The 20,208-nt window shown below is 44.0% G+C and overlaps 2 long non-coding RNA genes across 2 annotated transcripts; both read right to left on the reverse strand.

Moving 5' to 3' along the window:
- LOC124066508 lies at window positions 1-2,048 on the reverse strand. Its single transcript, XR_006844618.1, has 2 exons — window positions 1,986-2,048; window positions 1-815 (listed from the first exon to the last, which is right to left on the reverse strand). It is a non-coding gene; the product is annotated as an uncharacterized LOC124066508 (long non-coding RNA).
- Window positions 2,049-15,616: 13,568 nt separating this feature from the next.
- On the reverse strand, window positions 15,617-17,661 carry LOC124066224. Its single transcript, XR_006844561.1, has 2 exons — window positions 17,599-17,661; window positions 15,617-16,431 (listed from the first exon to the last, which is right to left on the reverse strand). It is a non-coding gene; the product is annotated as an uncharacterized LOC124066224 (long non-coding RNA).
- Between the last annotated feature and the right edge of the window lie 2,547 nt (window positions 17,662-20,208).

Raw genomic sequence — 20,208 nt, forward strand, 5'->3', positions numbered from 1 at the left:
TTGGGACAACACTTCTTATTTTACTACTTAAAATGCAGAACATTCCTGAAACTGACAGTCTTACATCCATTTTAATCATTTCTTTTTAATTTGTTGTCAGATTTATCAGAAATTATGAATTATGAATATGTCTAAAAGTAACGCCTGCACGCTATACTTTACAATAATGCATTATCTGTCACCACCTATCTGTTGCATGGTTGTTCAAGGGGCAATTTAGAGTCACCAATTAACCTGCATGTCTTTGGACTGTGGGAGGAAGCTTGGGAACCCAGAGGAAACCCACGCAGACACGGGGAGAACATGCAAACTCCTCACAGGAAGTCCCGGGCCTTCACAGGAAGACCCTGGCCTTGCTGTGAGGTGACTGCGCTAACCACTGCACCACCGTGCTGCCCTGAACTAGATTATACACCACAGTCTTCTATCTTATTTATGAGCTGTGTGGTAACAGGTAAAATTAAATGCTGTTAAAACACCAGGCCGGAAACTATCAAGTAATATTAATCTCAAGCCCACGTGATTACGACACCTCCCTCAAGCGGGCAAGGAAAAACTCCCAAACTGACCCCTTTAACGGGAGCGTCTGGAAGAAACCTTGGGAAGGCTCGCACAAGAGGAAACCCCCTTCCAGGGACTGTTTAGTGTCGATGGGCCAAAAAGACAAGCCTGGTGCTGCTAATTAAGTCAATGCAGGCGTCACCGTTTATCTCCCGGTGTTCGTTGCTCCTTCTTCTGTGCTTCCCTGCAGTCCATTTCTGGTCCTTCCTTCGCGTAGCTCTCAGGTGAAGAGCGGCTGATGTTACAGCGATGGCCTGGGATCACGCAGAGACAAACATGATTACTGTAAAGAGGCACCAACGTGAAAAAGCAGCAGTGTAGTAGGGATTTTGGAGACTAGAATGATGTTTTTTCTGAGGCCCTTTAGTAAATATGTTCAAAGCCCATGTTTAGATAGGCGTCCCAAGTTTCAAAGGTATGTGTGATATAGGAAGGAGGTCTCTCTTCCCCTTCTCTTTGTGTATTGGAAGGGTCCATGTCTAGATGAATGCTCCCCTTTTCTTGTAAACAACCAACCTATAAAAGCAGAGGGTTAGAGATGATTCAGGAGTGTGGTTGTATTGGCCTGAATCCACTCACATGCATGTAATTGATGCTGGACTGCTTTGTAATAAACCTTTTTATGCAAGCAAGACAGTGTCAGCGCAGCTCTCTTTCAACATCTTCACATCATCGTTATCCAACATACAACAGCGGCAATCTGAAAACCTCACAGCAGCATCTGCCTTATACTTACACTTGTCTGGTATGAGCTAATAAAATATGATGTTTAGTCAGGAAAACTTGTCACTGTTTGTGTCAAATTTTAAACCATTAACTCCACTATTTTAAGCTACAACCTGCTCCATTTGAAGATGATTATTACGGGAGGTGGACATCAGCAGGCTGTGGTGTTTGCTACAGGCCTTTATTAGGACTGAAGGCAGCCTGTAATAGCAGCAGGGGAGTTGTGCGCTGCTGCCAATAATTAAAAACACTTAATATCCATCTTGGTGGGTGCCCGAAGAAGTAATTTCCATAATGCGGATGCCTGGTGGCATCCTCATTTAGACCCTCCATCCCTTCAATTGCCAACTTCTCTCAATCTCTACATCAAGCTTACCATGAATAACTTTTAAGCCTCATGTCAAAGAAGAAAAAACCCTGACACAATCACCAGGGTTATTTCATAAAAGTTTGGAAAATGTCCTCCAGGACCACAGAAGATGTTATACATCAGTACGCCTCATACTGAGTAAAACTGAGCTTAATGAGTCAAGCTGTCTGTGAGTGTTCAGGGTCAATTCATCTTGCTAAGTTCTTGCTAATGATAAATAAATGTAAATAAATTCTTGCTAATGATGAAACACCTAAAGACACTAAGAAGAAGTGAACTGATTGAGAATCAGCCGATCCTGAGAGTGAGTTGCCATAGATGAGCCTACCTGTATGTGTTTGTCCACCTGCATCCCAGCTCATCTTCATCCTCTTCCACTATGTGGAGCTGCAGTCTGGACTTCTTTAGAGATGCTGCTGGAGTGTCCTCAGAGTATCGCAGTATTTTCCCATCTGTTGGACATATGTACTCACAGATAAAGAGACAGAATTGATTGCTTGTTGCATCTTATGTTCATATCACATAACAATTTCGGCTAAACTGATTTAAAACAAATTAATCTCAAGTGTGAGTGCTGGCAAACTGTCTATGGTCCATCCAGGTTCTTCTGTTTCCTTTTCCTCTTCCTCGGCATGTCTGGAGATGAGCAGTCTGGGTTTCTGCACAGATCAAATGTTGTTTAAATCTTTTGCTCCAAGAGTACAATCTAATGAAAACGGGGTTGTGATTTAATACCTACTTTTCGTCACGCTGTGACTCTTTGGACATGCTAGATGAAGCCTGGTGAGAGTTGTTGGACACCTCTGTAAGGAAAAACAAAACAAAACAAGGAAGTTCACTTGTTCACCAACATTTGGAAATTGATTCACAAAATTTCACGAAACTACCTACAAATGTGTCACTTTTATACAGGACATGGTTTAACTGAGACCTGAATTGGATTCAAAGATGAGCTTACTTGTTTTTTTCTCCACCTCCTCTGGGTCCATCTTCATCCTCTTCCTCTTTGGTGAGCCAGTGCCTGGTGTTCTGCATAGATCATATGTGTTTGAATCTCTTGAACTTAAACAGGAGACCTGAATCATTATTGACATGTTAAGAAGTACTTACCTTGTCCCACTATGTGAGGCTACAAAAGTGGCCCATGTCCTCTTCCTCTGATGCTTTGCTTCGGCTGCGCTGGATGTTGCTTCTGCTGGAGTCTTGTTAGTGTTTTGAGGTAATTCTGGAAATGAGTAAAAGGTAAAAATGTGATGTTTTGATGCTTACAAAGTTCAGGAAAGCAATTCTTAATGTTCACCGTCCTGCTTTCTACATAGAGATGACTGAGAAATGATTGTTGAATTATTATATAAGTTGGCCAGTTCAGATGTGACTGTCCACAGACTGCTTTCAGCTATTGCATGTGTTTGTCCACCTACATCCTGGCTCATCTTCATCCTCTTCCACTATGTGGAGCTGCAGTCTGGACTTCTTTAGAGATGCTGCTGGAGTGTCCTCAGAGTATCGCAGTATTTTCCCATCTGTTGGACATATGTACTCACAGATAAAGAGACAGAATTGATTGCTTGTTGCATGTTATGTTCATATCACATAACAATTTCGGCTAAACTGATTTAAAACAAATTAATCTCAAGTGTGAGTGCTGGCAAACTGTCTATGGTCCATCCAGGTTCTTCTGTTTCCTTTTCCTCTTCCTCGGCATGTCTGGAGATGAGCAGTCTGGGTTTCTGCACAGATCAAATGTTGTTTAAATCTTTTGCTCCAAGAGTACAATCTAATGAAAACGGGGTTGTGATGTAATACCTACTTTTCGTCACGCTGTGACTCTTTGGACATGCTAGATGAAGCCTGGTGAGAGTTGTTGGACACCTCTGTAAGGAAAAACAAAACAAAACAAGGAAGTTCACTTGTTCACCAACATTTGGAAATTGATTCACAAAATTTCACCAAACTACCTACAAATGTGTCACTTTTATACAGGACATGGTTTAACTGAGACCTGAATTGGATTCAAAGATGAGCTTACTTGTTTTTTTCTCCACCTCCTCTGGGTCCATCCTCATCCTCTTCCTCTTTGGTGAGCCAGTGCCTGGTGTTCTGCATAGATCATATGTGTTTGAATCTCTTGAACTTAAACAGGAGACCTGAATCATTATTGACATGTTAAGAAGTACTTACCTTGTCCCACTATGTGAGGCTACAAAAGTGGCCCATGTCCTCTTCCTCTGATGCTTTGCTTCGGCTGCGCTGGATGTTGCTTCTGCTGGAGTCTTGTTAGTGTTTTGAGGTAATTCTGGAAATGAGTAAAAGGTAAAAATGTGATGTTTTGATGCTTACAAAGTTCAGGAAAGCAATTCTTAATGTTCACCGTCCTGCTTTCTACATAGAGATGACTGAGAAATGATTGTTGAATTATTATATAAGTTGGCCAGTTCAGATGTGACTGTCCACAGACTGCTTTCAGCTATTGCATGTGTTTGTCCACCTACATCCTGGCTCATCTTCATCCTCTTCCACTATGTGGAGCTGCAGTCTGGACTTCTTTAGAGATGCTGCTGGAGTGTCCTCAGAGTATCGCAGTATTTTCCCATCTGTTGGACATATGTACTCACAGATAAAGAGACAGAATTGATTGCTTGTTGCATCTTATGTTCATATCACATAACAATTTCGGCTAAACTGATTTAAAACAAATTAATCTCAAGTGTGAGTGCTGGCAAACTGTCTATGGTCCATCCAGGTTCTTCTGTTTCCTTTTCCTCTTCCTCGGCATGTCTGGAGATGAGCAGTCTGGGTTTCTGCACAGATCAAATGTTGTTTAAATCTTTTGCTCCAAGAGTACAATCTAATGAAAACGGGGTTGTGATGTAATACCTACTTTTCGTCACGCTGTGACTCTTTGGACATGTTTGGACATGACAATTCTTAATGTTCACCATATAAATACTGACTAAATTTTGAATCATATGGAGTGAACTTTCAGATTCACCGTCCTGCTTTCTACATAGAGATGACTGAGAAATGATTGTTGAATTATTATATAAGTTGGCCAGTTCAGATGCGACTGTCCACAGACTGCTTTCGACTATCGTCGGTCTCTTCCTGTCTGTCACTAGTTAGTAATAGTTTTCTCTCCCATTTTACGTGAATGTTGCATCAGGTGAAACAACTTTCTGCAGCAATGTTTGGCCACATCTCACTTTATTCATTTATCACGTAAATAGAGACGGTGCAGCTGTACAAAGTGGTGAAACAAACTAGTTCTAATGTAACAGTTAGTGTTTACTTTACACTCAAACCTACAAACTGAAATTGAATCTGTCTGAGTCGAAAGCTCTCAGGTATTCAAGGATGGAAGGAAGGATTAACTAAACACATGTGCACCAAACTTGCAGATCTCATAAAAATACAACACAAACATTAAAAATTGTGTAAAAAAACTTGAGCTGCTCATCTATTTAGCCAAATATATATACTCAGTGGACTCTAAAGTACATGTGAACCAAAACATGCCTTCACTTTAACATCGAGATCAGCTAGAAACTTAATGTGACTAATTTGCACAGAAACAAACTTATTTACTCAACTTACCATCTTGTTGCTTGGTGTTTCTCTGTGTCTCGTTCACCGTGTCGAAACTGAAATGTCTGAAAGGTTTGTCCTCGTGCTGAAACTCACTCGAACAAAGTGAGAGCAGAACCGCAGAACGGACTGATCTGCACCCTGCAGGCCTTTGTGACATCACAGAGTTCTAAAGTCTTTGACAGTCACACGTTCTAACATTCCGCAGGTAGAATCAGCTTTATGTCTCCATGAAACACTATGTACAGTGTGTACTGTATGCTTGAAAGACATGTTTTTTATTTTTTATGACATTTCATGAGTTTCTGTTCAGTGCAAAATGTCCACCAACTGCCCACATGTCACTGGGAAGTCAGAAATACCAGATTACACCAAAAAAAACCTACTCCACTGCATTGTAGAGTCAAACATTGTACTTTAGTTTCTAATGATTTTTTTTCCCCTTTAAACTGCTCACATCACAGCAGCAAGAGGTAAAATCATCCAATCCTTCACAAAACAATCAAAGATTAGAAAGATTAAATATGAACTTGTATCAAAATGCCCCCCCCCCCCTCAGTTGCCTCAGCTCTCAGAGGTATCTGATGACCCTCTGGTGGGACCGACCCCTCGTCTGGGACCCGCTGGACTTAACTACACCCATGAAAAATACAAAAGCAACACTGTTGTTTCTGCTCCCATTTCTCATATTTAAGAAAATGTGATTTAAGGTTTAAGTATATGCACATAGTATTTATTCCTCACATTTTAAGGACAAACATGTTTGGAAATGACCTTCAGCACACCCAATGATTTTGAAATCATTCAAAATCAAATCAATCAAAAATTGATGAGTTTTAAAAGGTACAAAGCACAAAAACAAAGAATAAAAATGAAGAGTGTATGAAATAAAGACTGACACCTGAATGCACTTTACTTCTGTGCCCCCACAGCTGCTGCTGCTGGACTGCAGACAGACTGCTTTCCAGAGCAGAAAAAACCTGCGATTGAAAATATCTGACAGCGAGTGAGGATGAAACGGTTGAGTGTTTTACACAAGGGCATTGTGACTCGACACGAGGGTCAAACTGCAACCTTTCAGCTACAAGACACTCTGCAGCGTCAGGTGTCTCCGCAGTTAGGATGGGTTTCATATTGTTTGAGCTCTGACCGTCTCTTCCTCCCATATTCAGACGATAATCACGAGCAGAGGCTAACGTGACTGACACGCGTCTGTGGAAATTTGCTGTCTGTATTTGCTCAGTAACGCAAACAACGAGATGAAGCCTGCGTGTGAAATTAGGCCGTCAAAAACGACCTCATACATCTCATGAGACGTTGCTGTGATGTTACTTTACCCACACATCACTTCAGTCCCATCAGTTCAGTCTCGCAGTGAAGTCAAATGGTTAATAAGCAAAGTCTCTCAAGCACAAAATGCCCATTAAATCAAGAGAAACCAAATTCAGCTTTCTGACATCACAAGTCTTGGGACGTCAGGAAGCTGAATTTGGTTTGGTTGGTTGGTTTGGTTTAAGCTGAAGTCTCAAAACTTAGTCTTCTAAGATCATTTCTGACTTACATTTGATTCAGAAAAGATGCTGAGCATAAAAAAAACCATAAGCAGCTTCAGTGCGTTTGTAATTTAAGCACATGTGATCTATGAATCTTAAATCAACTTGCACCTGCCTTTAAGTTCCTGGGAACTACAATCGCCCGGGATCTCAAGTGGAAGTCCCATGTAGACCTAATCAGGAAAAAGGCCCAGCAGAGGTTGTATTTTTCTGCGACAGCTGAAGAAGTTCAACCTGCCTCAGGAGCTGCTGACCATCTTCTACACCTCCATCGTCCAGTCTGTTCTCTGCACTTCCATCGCTGTCTGGTTTGGATCGGCCACCAAACAGGACAGAAACAGACTGCAACGGACAATCAGGTCTGCAGAAAAAATCATCGGGGCCGACCTGCCCTCCATCCAGGACTTATACCAGTCCAGGGTCAAAAAACGGGCAGGAAGCATCACTGCAGACCCCTCACACCCGGCACACAAACTATTTGATCTGCTTCCCTCTGGTAGGCGTTACAGAGCTCTGTATGCCAAGACCACCAGACACAAAAACAGTTTCTTCCCCCAGGCTGTCTCCCTGATCTCCCCGTAAACCACCTGCCCTTGTGTGAACCATCACACTGTTTGCACTACCTCATTCCACTGTTTGCACTACATGTATATATATATATATATATATTTTTCCCTTTCTTGTAAATATTTTATTCTTCATTTTATTATTATTATTGCTATTTTGTATTTTGTATGGTGCACAGGACAGAGAAAAATCCGGCAAATAAAGCTGATTCTGATTCTGATTCTGATTTCACCTCATAACACAAATGAGGGCTGAGATCACATGGACGGCAGAGGAGGCAGAAGCCAGACGACACGTCTTATTCAGTGGACTGTAACGTGAAAGCAAAGCCAAACACGCAGCTTGAGAGCCGAGCTGGAGCAGAAAAGCTGATGACTTTACAAAGAAACGGTCTAACTTCAAACGCAAAATTGATGCAGTGTGTCCAAAAAATAATGACTGTTGGTCTGCTCATTCCTCACAGTTTGACTGATGATATCACACTGTTCATAAAGCTTTGGACGCATGTGTCCAAAACTGCAGTACCCCTACATAACCAGCAGGACGATCACTCAATGTCAAGTCCACCAAAAAAAGAGATCAGATCATTTCCACATTTTGTGAGTAACTAGTCCTGTGTTTTGAGGCTCCTGATGTGAAAACCAAATGTAATTTCATTAAACATAAAAATAAGATGTGTGTATGGATGTGTGTCCTGGGGGGGGGCAGTTTCTATGTCAAGTCAAGTCAAGTCAACTTTATTTGTATAGCCCATTTTTACAAGCAGTTTGTCTCAAAGGGCTCAACATAACATCAGCAACATCCTCTGCCCTTCGACCCTCACATCGACTAAGGAAAAACTCCCAGAAAAACCTTTAACAGGAAAAAATGGAAGAAACCTCAGGGTGAGCAACAGAGGAGGGATCCCTCACCCAGGACGGGCAGACGTGCAGTGGATGTTGTACAGGCAGGAAAGCAGTTAACAACATGAGAAATGACATTACTAAAAAGATAAGTAAAACTGTGTGCAACGTGGCTGCAGTGTTATTAACAAAAGAATCAATTGCTGCAGGAGTAACATTTAAATCAGTACGGTCTGTTGTACTGGTACATGGTGCTGAGGGGAGCTGTGATGGGATTGCATCCCTAAATCTGTCTACACTATCTTCAGAGAGGCATCTGGTGTAGTAGGCCTTTTTGTTGTGTGCTGTAAAGTCTTCTAGAGTTAGTTCAAAAACTACAAGTGAATGGTCTGAAAGGAGAGGGTTTTGAGGGGCAACTAACAGGTTCTTAGTTTCTAGGCCATAGGTGAGAACCAGATCGAGTGTGTGATTGTGGCAGTGTGTTGGTTCATTCACTATCTGAAGGAAACCTATTGAATCTAAGAGTGAACTAAAGGCTGTCTTAAGACTATAATGACTTTATCTGTACTGAACACTAAACTAGATAAGAAGTCAGAAAACTCAGACAGGAACTCTGAGTAAGCAGCAGCAGGTGGGCGATACACAACAACTAATAAAACTGGCTTTTCTGACTTCCACTTTTGGTGAGACAGGCTGAGAGTGAGACTCTCAAATGAGCTATAGATGGATTTAGGTTTGGGGTTAATCTGAAGACTGGAGTGGTAGATTGCTGCCACTCCTCCTCCTCGGCCTGCGCCTCAAGCAACATGATAGTTAATATAACCAGATGGAGTTGATTCATTTAAACTAACATATTCTTCATCCCGTAACCAAGTCTCAGTGAGGCAGAATATCAGACTGATGATCAATAATTAGATCACTGACTAGGAGGGATTTAGAGTGGAGGGATCGCATATTTAATAATCCACATCTGACTGTCCTATTTTTTTGGCTCTAAATATTTGCTAGTTTGTATTTTTATGAGGTTATTATGATTAACACTTCTTAAATTTTGTGCTGGTTGGACTATGGGAGGACGAGGCACTGACACTATTTCTATGGGATTGTTAAACTTAGTATTACTGTGTGCATTTATATTTTTATTTATTGTAATTTTAACGGAGGGCGGCAGTCCTACAGAAGCAGCAGAGAAGTGTGTAAGACAGCGACTCTGCTTCCTGGCCTCGACCCTGGGTTGTCAGGGTGTTGGTTGTCTAATAAACTTGGCCATATTGGTAGAAATAAGAGCCGCACCACCCCAAGTGGGATGAATGCCGTCTCTGCTAATGAGGCCAGGTTTTCCCCAGAAAGTCTCCCAGTTATCTATAAAGGCCACGTTGTTTTCTGGACACCACCGTGACAGCCAGCGACGGAGCGATGACATGCGGCTAAACATATTGACCACCCGTCTCCTCTTAGGTGGCAGCTGGACCCTATACACCACCTCACCCAGCTTCTCCAAAACCTTACAAGGCCCCACCCAATGGCTGTCTAACTTGGGGCATCGGCCCTTCTTCCTCTTTGGGCTATACACCCACACCAGGTCCCCAGCCACAAAGTCCTTCCCTCTGGCCCTCATGTCATAGTTTCTTTTCTGCCTCATGCCTGCTTTCTGCAGCTGGTCGCGCGCAAAGACATGGGCTCCATTCGGTCCTGGAGCCTTCTGGCGTATTCTGGTCCCGGTGGCACCGCTGGTGCATCTGGGGGTCTTCCAAACGCCATTTCTGCTGGCGTACGCAGCTCACGCCCCAACATGAGCAGGGCAGGTGTGCACGAGGTGGAATCTTGCACAGCTGATCTGTAGGCCAACAACACGAGAGGGAGGTGCATGTCTCAATCACACTGATGTTCTGCAGTGAGGATGGGGTCTGGGGGGGTGAGGACGGGAGACTCTGACAAGGCCCTCTTCAAAGAGCTGAAGGCCTGCTCGCATTCTGGAGTCCAAGAGAAATCGCTATCCTTCTGCTGCAGGCGGAACAGGGGTGCGGCTATGCATGAGAAGCCGCGCACAAACCGTCTGTAGTAAGACGCCAGTCCAATGAAGCTCTTCAGCTCACGCCGGTTGCTGGGGACTGGCCAGTCCCTTACTGCTTGCACTTTCTCTTCCAGTGTGCCGATGCCCTCTCCTCCAACCCTGTGCACCAGAAACTCCAGCTCTTTTTTCATGAAGCAGCACTTGTCGGGGTGAAGCTTTAGACCGGCCGCCCATATCCTCTGTAGAACCCGCCGCAGGGCCCCCAAGGCTGCAAGGAAAGAGTCCCCATGAACCAATATGTCATCCAAGTAGACCAGACACTCTTGTCGGGGAATGTCATTCAGCACCTTTTCCATCAGCCGTTCGAACGTGGCCGAAACAGAGGACCCGAAACTGCCACAATCCTCTGCCGGTACAGAAAGCAGTCTTCGGTCTGGCTGAGGGGCTGAGGGGCACCTGCCAATACCCACTACGCGGGTCCAATGAGGAGAACCAGGATGAGCCGGACACCAAGTCCAGGGATTCATCAATGCGGGGCAGTGGGTATGAGTCTTTCTTTGTCACACTGTTCAATGGCCTATAGTCAACACAAAACCTCATCTTTGAACTCTTTTTCTTATTGACCATCACAACCCCCGAGGCCCATGGGCTGTTAGATGGTTCGATGATGCCAGCCTTCAGCATCTCGTCAATAGCGCTGTCAGCAGCTGCCTGATGTGCCAGTGGAAGGCGGCGGGGGCGTGTCTTGATGGGCTGTGCATCACCGGTGTCAATGTCGTGCTGCACTAGGTGTGTCAGACCCACTTCGTCCTCTGTAAGGGCAAAAATGTCCTTAAAATCCAGCAGCAACTGCCACAACTCCTCCTGCTGCCTGGGTTCCAGGTTATCACAGCTGCGTTTCCATACCTCTCGTACCACTGCCAGTCTGTCCCCCTTTCCTGCTGTGAGCTGCTGGTCAGGGGCGGGGGGCTGCATGTCAACTGGGATATGGGATGTGGGGGACAAGGGTGTAGGGGAAAAAACTTGGAGAGTGGGGTCCGGCCCATGACTGGCCTCCGCCGCTCGTGAGGTTGGTGGTTGTGACCTTGGGGCCTCTTTAGGGGGCACCATTTCAACTGTGGGCCCCCCCGGGAATGTCAGTGTGTTCTTCCCCAGGTCTAACAAACAGTGGACAGTCCGCAGGAAGTCCAGTCCTAATATGCAGGGGTCCTGTACAGCTGCAACCCACACCTTAAATTTCACTGAGAGCCCCACCACTTGAATAGCCACCACCCCTCTTCCAAGCATAGGGGCTAGCTCACCAGTCACTGTCCGCAGCTTTACCACAGTAGGTTCCAGTTGCATCCCTGCTGGAATCAGGTCAGGTCTCATCAGTGTTGCTGTGGAGCCGGTGTCTATGACGGCTATGCATGGAGCCCCCGCCAGGGTGATGGGGACATGGCAGAAATCCCCCACATGGGTCCAGCCCACCACTCTCACAGTCTCTGCGGTGTCATCTGCTTCTGGGGGAAGTGGAGCACCACTTCCCCGTCCATACAGCTGGGCTCCGTCTCTTGGGAACAAGGCTAGGTGGGACACAGGAGCAGGGGTCGGTGTTGTCCCGTCTACACAGACCCCGGGGCATTTCCCTGGACACCAGACCGCTTGGGGCACCTCACGCTGATATGGCCAGACTGACCACACACCCAACACACAGGAGGGCCTCGGCGAGGACTGCCGCGCTGCGATTGCAGTGACGCAGCACGGATTAGCTCAATCAGCTCATCCATCTGTGCCGGCTTTGCCTGGTCTCTCTCCAAAGCCATTTCCAGCGCCTGCTGCAGATTAGGGGGGTGTGCCAGTTGCGTCTGTATGCGCAGCTCTCTAGGGGTTATGGCCCGAATGAACTGGTCCCTGGCCAGTTCGTTCTGCACTTCCGTGGGCATGTGGGCATATGCTTAGGTGAGCAACGTGCTCCGAGGCACGGTCAAACTCTGCCACACACTCTGACATACCAGCATAAGCAACGTCCAACCGCTCCTCTTTGACCTTCGGACGAGTGTCGCCTTTTGTCCGCTGTGTCGCCATGCTGCTCGCTGAGTTAGCCAGGTCCGGGCTAGTCGCGCCAACGGAGATCGGCAGGTCAAACTGAAGTAACTTTACTTCTGACACCAATGTAACGTCCGGCCGGACGTGTAAGAACGATGAGAGTTGTTCAACAAACCTTCATTTATTGTAGAACAGTCGGTTACTGTCGGCCGTAACCACGCCAAAAAAACAATCAAGGTGTCCCACAAAACAACAACTCTCCCAGTCGCTCCCCGCTCAGTCTCTCCTCTCCCGGCACCTTCTCTCTCACCCTCGGCGCCCCCCGCCCTCTCGCTCTCACATCCAACCACACATGCATTCACAGACCGTAGGAAACTATAAAACTCCTAGCTCTCAACTCTACTAATCTGACTCTAACATTAACATCAACTCTATCAACATTAACAGCACTGAACATTCTTGCAGGGACGTTACAATATCATCACTGGTCAGATTCGGGAGGGGACCAGAGAATGCTACGGAGTCCGACATGGTTTTTGCCAAATTACACACCGACTCAATATTGACTTTGGTGACCTCCGACTGGCGTAGCCGAGTGTCATTAGCGCCGACGTGAATTATAATCTTACCATATTTACTCTTATCTCTCGCCAGCAGCTTTAAATTTATGTCAGTCCACCGTTAAAATCAGTTTGAAGCTGGCTGAGGGTGGAAGATGAGAAGGGTGGAAATCTGGAAATCTGGAGAAGTTATGGAAAGGGAGACTTATTTTTACTTCTGTGGGTCCAGGAAAGACGAGGAAGTCCTCAGCTGCAGCCGAGCTGATCCAAATGTCCAGCGGCGCCTTGTTGCCCAGGAAAGTTCAGGAAATCCAGCCAACTGCTGCTCTGCTTACTTTTATGGACGTCACCGTTTGTCTTTCTACAGGAAAAATGTCCATAAACTGGACTAAACGTCTCATTTCCTCCTTTCCAGGTTGAAAAGGGCTATTCTGTACTTTTTATTTCCTCCCTTTACCGACAAACAGAAATTTGGGTGCATATTTGAGAAAATCACGTCATGTGTTGCAGCGTGTGCACGACCGCTGTGCGACCGCCAGTAGCTGATCATTAGAGGAACTTCATCTCTGTGTTCCACTTCTTGGTCACATTTTTGCATATCTTTGTTTACATAAAAGAGACCGACAACTTTTAAATTCTTAATATCCCTCTGATGGATTTCCTCACTGGCTCTGGCCAGTGCTCGTTCCCTCTGTGGCATCCATCCTCTCACCTTCCTCGTCATGCAGCCTCCCGCTGGTCCGGAGTGTAAATAAATGAACAAAGCAAAGCTGCAGTGGGTTTATATAACTTTTTGGGACCACAAATTCACCAGGAATCACAGTGCTGCGTGTCGCACCAGAACATAGGAACAGGCACGTGCAGATAAGGGGGGCTACAGGGGCTCAGGCACCTGCCCTTTTCCTGATGGACATTCAAAGTGCCCTTTTGACAGGGCTGTTTTTTGTTTTTTTTTTATTATTATTATTTTTAAATAAATAAATGAGTTCCAACAGCTAAGTTCTCCACAATGTCTCCTAAATCATATGCGAAGTTATACATTTGGGGGGAAAAACGTTTTACACCTAAATACCTTGCGGCCACGATTCATGACGTCACATGGTCAGCGAACCCATCGAAAGCGTGTGCATGCGGCCATCAAGTGAGACGATGCAAGAAGGAGAGGCGCATGGTAAGGTCGCAGTGAATCACAGTGTTCATTCCTTTTCTGACCATTCATGTTGTATGATTCGTGAAAGGACAAGTTAATACATTGTTTAGGGCTGTTTTTTGCGTTGGGTTGTGTAATGTAGAGCAACCTCATCGAGAAATTAAGTTGTTATTGAAATTCAGTTTTAAATAAAGTTCAATTGCTTGAAATGTTTTGTGCCCTTTTTTATAAACTGAGCCCCTGCCCCACCAGAGGTCTCTGCACGTCCCTGCATAGGAAGAAGCTTGATCTGTTGATGCATGAGCCACACTAATATGTATGTGTGTGTCATGTTAATTATGAAACATTCTGGGGAAGTGTGTCACACACACACACACACAGAGCTCATGGGGTAGAAATGGCTGCCTACAAAAGCAATTTCATTATTTTTCACAACAAATGCAAAAGGAATAAAAAAACCAAAAAGTGATCTGATCTGTGATCTGTTTCATGATCAATGACTGGGTCCATTATTCTGACAGTGAAGTGGTTTTACCGTCTTTACTTTTGTATTAATGCGGCCTTTTGGTTGGCTCACTTACCTTATTTGTGCATCAGAACAAATAAGGTGTGAAAGAAAACATTAGAGCAGCTAAATCAGAGTTAGCCAGTTTATGTTAGCAACTACACAAGAATCATGCAATTAAGACCTCTTTATAGCATCAGAACAGAGCGACCGACGCATGAATCAAATTGCTGTTGTTGTTGTTCCATCATTACACTTCTAACATCTAGAATGAACAAATTGCAGCCTGTCTGTGAGTGTGCAACAGCAGGCCTGGGGTCATTTTATGGCCTACATCTCTATACATACATACAGACTACCTTGTACCTATTTTAATTAGTTCGGTCCATAACAAACACATGGTACCGAGAAGAGAATCAGGCCTTGGAGCTCACTTCAGACAAATGTTGTTGGGTACACATAGAAATGAGATGCTATATTATGTTGTACCCTTGTTTAGTGTTAAAGGATAAGTTCAGATATTTTCAAGGCTATCTTGGCACAACATTAACATGCCCGTATGTACTTTGGCAGAGCTACTGGTTCCTGTAGTCGTTCTTCTTCTCCGCACTGGCTGCAAAGCACACCCTTCCCAGTGCAGCACCAGTGTAAGAAATGAGACAAAATCCACAGTCCTTCTGTCCAAGAGGCGTCCAGCCAGAGGAAATATGAGGTATCAACAGTGTGAGATGGCCAAACAAGGTCACATTAGTCTTCTTCATGCAAAATCCCCTGAGGAGGAGGAGGATTTTTTTTGACTTCTCCTGGGAGGAAAAGCGGTGCTGCACATGCCACGTGTTATGCCATTACACATTTTATGCCATTTTTAAATCATACAGAAAATAATTTTAATTATCAGCTCCCAACTTCTAAATAATGTAAATACTATGAACAGGAATTATGAAATTTCTGAAAACCCTGATGAATCCATTTTGAAGTAAATTTATTGTGAAAAGGCGGAAAAGCCTGTATTACTCATGCTAATTAAACCTGAAGTCGATGGATGTTAAGCTGCGTTGTTGATGCACAGCTCTGGAAGCCATCTACAGGTTCAGCTTCAGGTGAGTGTTTCACACATCAGACACTTTGTTCAAGAATAAAACCCCTTTGCAATCATTGGGACAACACTTCTTATTTTACTACTTAAAATGCAGAACATTCCTGAAACTGACAGTCTTACATCCATTTTAATCATTTCTTTTTAATTTGTTGTCAGATTTATCAGAAATTATGAATTATGAATATGTCTAAAAGTAACGCCTGCACGCTATACTTTACAATAATGCATTATCTGTCACCACCTATCTGTTGCATGGTTGTTCAAGGGGCAATTTAGAGTCACCAATTAACCTGCATGTCTTTGGACTGTGGGAGGAAGCTTGGGAACCCAGAGGAAACCCACGCAGACACGGGGAGAACATGCAAACTCCTCACAGGAAGTCCCGGGCCTTCACAGGAAGACCCTGGCCTTGCTGTGAGGTGACTGCGCTAACCACTGCACCACCGTGCTGCCCTGAACTAGATTATACACTACAGTCTTCTATCTTATTTATGAGCTGTGTGGTAACAGGTAAAATTAAATGCTGTTAAAACACCAGGCCGGAAACTATCAAGTAATATTAATCTCAAGCCCACGTGATTACGACACCTCCCTCAAGCGGGCAAGGAAAAACTCCCAAACTGACCCCTTTAACGGGAGCGTCTGGAAGAAACCTTGGGAAGGCTCGCACAAGAGGAAACCCCCTTCCAGGGACTGTTTAGTGTCGATGGGCCAAAAAGACAAGCCTGGTGCTGCTAATTAAGTCAATGCAGGCGTCACCGTTTATCTCCCGGTGTTCGTTGCTTCTTCTTCTGTGCTTCCCTGCAGTCCATTTCTGGTCCTTCCTTCGCGTAGCTCTCAGGTGAAGAGCGGCTGATGTTACAGCGATGGCCTGGGATCACGCAGAGACAAACATGATTACTGTAAAGAGGCACCAACGTGAAAAAGCAGCAGTGTAGTAGGGATTTTGGAGACTAGAATGATGTTTTTTCTGAGGCCCTTTAGTAAATATGTTCAAAGCCCATGTTTAGATAGGCGTCCCAAGTTTCAAAGGTATGTGTGATATAGGAAGGAGGTCTCTCTTCCCCTTCTCTTTGTGTATTGGAAGGGTCCATGTCTAGATGAATGCTCCCCTTTTCTTGTAAACAACCAACCTATAAAAGCAGAGGGTTAGAGATGATTCAGGAGTGTGGTTGTATTGGCCTGAATCCACTCACATGCATGTAATTGATGCTGGACTGCTTTGTAATAAACCTTTTTATGCAAGCAAGACAGTGTCAGCGCAGCTCTCTTTCAACATCTTCACATCATCGTTATCCAACATACAACAGCGGCAATCTGAAAACCTCACAGCAGCATCTGCCTTATACTTACACTTGTCTGGTATGAGCTAATAAAATATGATGTTTAGTCAGGAAAACTTGTCACTGTTTGTGTCAAATTTTAAACCATTAACTCCACTATTTTAAGCTACAACCTGCTCCATTTGAAGATGATTATTACGGGAGGTGGACATCAGCAGGCTGTGGTGTTTGCTACAGGCCTTTATTAGGACTGAAGGCAGCCTGTAATAGCAGCAGGGGAGTTGTGCGCTGCTGCCAATAATTAAAAACACTTAATATCCATCTTGGTGGGTGCCCGAAGAAGTAATTTCCATAATGCGGCCTGGTGGCATCCTCATTTAGACCCTCCATCCCTTCAATTGCCAACTTCTCTCAATCTCTACATCAAGCTTACCATGAATAACTTTTAAGCCTCATGTCAAAGAAGAAAAAACCCTGACACAATCACCAGGGTTATTTCATAAAAGTTTGGAAAATGTCCTCCAGGACCACAGAAGATGTTATACATCAGTACGCCTCATACTGAGTAAAACTGAGCTTAATGAGTCAAGCTGTCTGTGAGTGTTCAGGGTCAATTCATCTTGCTAAGTTCTTGCTAATGATAAATAAATGTAAATAAATTCTTGCTAATGATGAAACACCTAAAGACACTAAGAAGAAGTGAACTGATTGAGAATCAGCCGATCCTGAGAGTGAGTTGCCATAGATGAGCCTACCTGTATGTGTTTGTCCACCTGCATCCCAGCTCATCTTCATCCTCTTCCACTATGTGGAGCTGCAGTCTGGACTTCTTTAGAGATGCTGCTGGAGTGTCCTCAGAGTATCGCAGTATTTTCCCATCTGTTGGACATATGTACTCACAGATAAAGAGACAGAATTGATTGCTCGTTGCATCTTATGTTCATATCACATAACAATTTCGGCTAAACTGATTTAAAACAAATTAATCTCAAGTGTGAGTGCTGGCAAACTGTCTATGGTCCATCCAGGTTCTTCTGTTTCCTTTTCCTCTTCCTCGGCATGTCTGGAGATGAGCAGTCTGGGTTTCTGCACAGATCAAATGTTGTTTGAATCTTTTGCTCCAAGAGTACAATCTAATGAAAACGGGGTTGTGATGTAATACCTACTTTTCGTCACGCTGTGACTCTTTGGACATGCTAGATGAAGCCTGGTGAGAGTTGTTGGACACCTCTGTAAGGAAAAACAAAACAAAACAAGGAAGTTCACTTGTTCACCAACATTTGGAAATTGATTCACAAAATTTCACCAAACTACCTACAAATGTGTCACTTTTATACAGGACATGGTTTAACTGAGACCTGAATTGGATTCAAAGATGAGCTTACTTGTTTTTTTCTCCACCTCCTCTGGGTCCATCTTCATCCTCTTCCTCTTTGGTGAGCCAGTGCCTGGTGTTCTGCATAGATCATATGTGTTTGAATCTCTTGAACTTAAACAGGAGACCTGAATCATTATTGACATGTTAAGAAGTACTTACCTTGTCCCACTATGTGAGGCTACAAAAGTGGCCCATGTCCTCTTCCTCTGATGCTTTGCTTCGGCTGCGCTGGATGTTGCTTCTGCTGGAGTCTTGTTAGTGTTTTGAGGTAATTCTGGAAATGAGTAAAAGGTAAAAATGTGATGTTTTGATGCTTACAAAGTTCAGGAAAGCAATTCTTAATGTTCACCGTCCTGCTTTCTACATAGAGATGACTGAGAAATGATTGTTGAATTATTATATAAGTTGGCCAGTTCAGATGTGACTGTCCACAGACTGCTTTCAGCTATTGCATGTGTTTGTCCACCTACATCCTGGCTCATCTTCATCCTCTTCCACTATGTGGAGCTGCAGTCTGGACTTCTTTAGAGATGCTGCTGGAGTGTCCTCAGAGTATCGCAGTATTTTCCCATCTGTTGGACATATGTACTCACAGATAAAGAGACAGAATTGATTGCTCGTTGCATCTTATGTTCATATCACATAACAATTTCGGCTAAACTGATTTAAAACAAATTAATCTCAAGTGTGAGTGCTGGCAAACTGTCTATGGTCCATCCAGGTTCTTCTGTTTCCTTTTCCTCTTCCTCGGCATGTCTGGAGATGAGCAGTCTGGGTTTCTGCACAGATCAAATGTTGTTTAAATCTTTTGCTCCAAGAGTACAATCTAATGAAAACGGGGTTGTGATGTAATACCTACTTTTCGTCACGCTGTGACTCTTTGGACATGCTAGATGAAGCCTGGTGAGAGTTGTTGGACACCTCTGTAAGGAAAAACAAAACAAAACAAGGAAGTTCACTTGTTCACCAACATTTGGAAATTGATTCACAAAATTTCACCAAACTACCTACAAATGTGTCACTTTTATACAGGACATGGTTTAACTGAGACCTGAATTGGATTCAAAGATGAGCTTACTTGTTTTTTTCTCCACCTCCTCTGGGTCCATCCTCATCCTCTTCCTCTTTGGTGAGCCAATGCCTGGTGTTCTGCATAGATCATATGTGTTTGAATCTCTTGAACTTAAACAGGAGACCTGAATCATTATTGACATGTTAAGAAGTACTTACCTTGTCCCACTATGTGAGGCTACAAAAGTGGCCCATGTCCTCTTCCTCTGATGCTTTGCTTCGGCTGCGCTGGATGTTGCTTCTGCTGGAGTCTTGTAAGTGTTTTGAGGTAATTCTGGAAATGAGTAAAAGGTAAAAATGTGATGTTTTGATGCTTACAAAGTTCAGGAAAGCAATTCTTAATGTTCACCGTCCTGCTTTCTACATAGAGATGACTGAGAAATGATTGCTGAATTATTATATAAGTTGGCCAGTTCAGATGTGACTGTCCACAGACTGCTTTCAGCTATTGCATGTGTTTGTCCACCTACATCCTGGCTCATCTTCATCCTCTTCCACTATGTGGAGCTGCAGTCTGGACTTCTTTAGAGATGCTGCTGGAGTGTCCTCAGAGTATCGCAGTATTTTCCCATCTGTTGGACATATGTACTCACAGATAAAGAGACAGAATTGATTGCTTGTTGCATCTTATGTTCATATCACATAACAATTTCGGCTAAACTGATTTAAAACAAATTAATCTCAAGTGTGAGTGCTGGCAAACTGTCTATGGTCCATCCAGGTTCTTCTGTTTCCTTTTCCTCTTCCTCGGCATGTCTGGAGATGAGCAGTCTGGGTTTCTGCACAGATCAAATGTTGTTTAAATCTTTTGCTCCAAGAGTACAATCTAATGAAAACGGGGTTGTGATGTAATACCTACTTTTCGTCACGCTGTGACTCTTTGGACATGTTTGGACATGACAATTCTTAATGTTCA

Source organism: Scatophagus argus, chromosome 10 (genome assembly GCF_020382885.2).
Source record: "Scatophagus argus isolate fScaArg1 chromosome 10, fScaArg1.pri, whole genome shotgun sequence".
NCBI lineage: Eukaryota > Metazoa > Chordata > Actinopteri > Scatophagidae > Scatophagus > Scatophagus argus.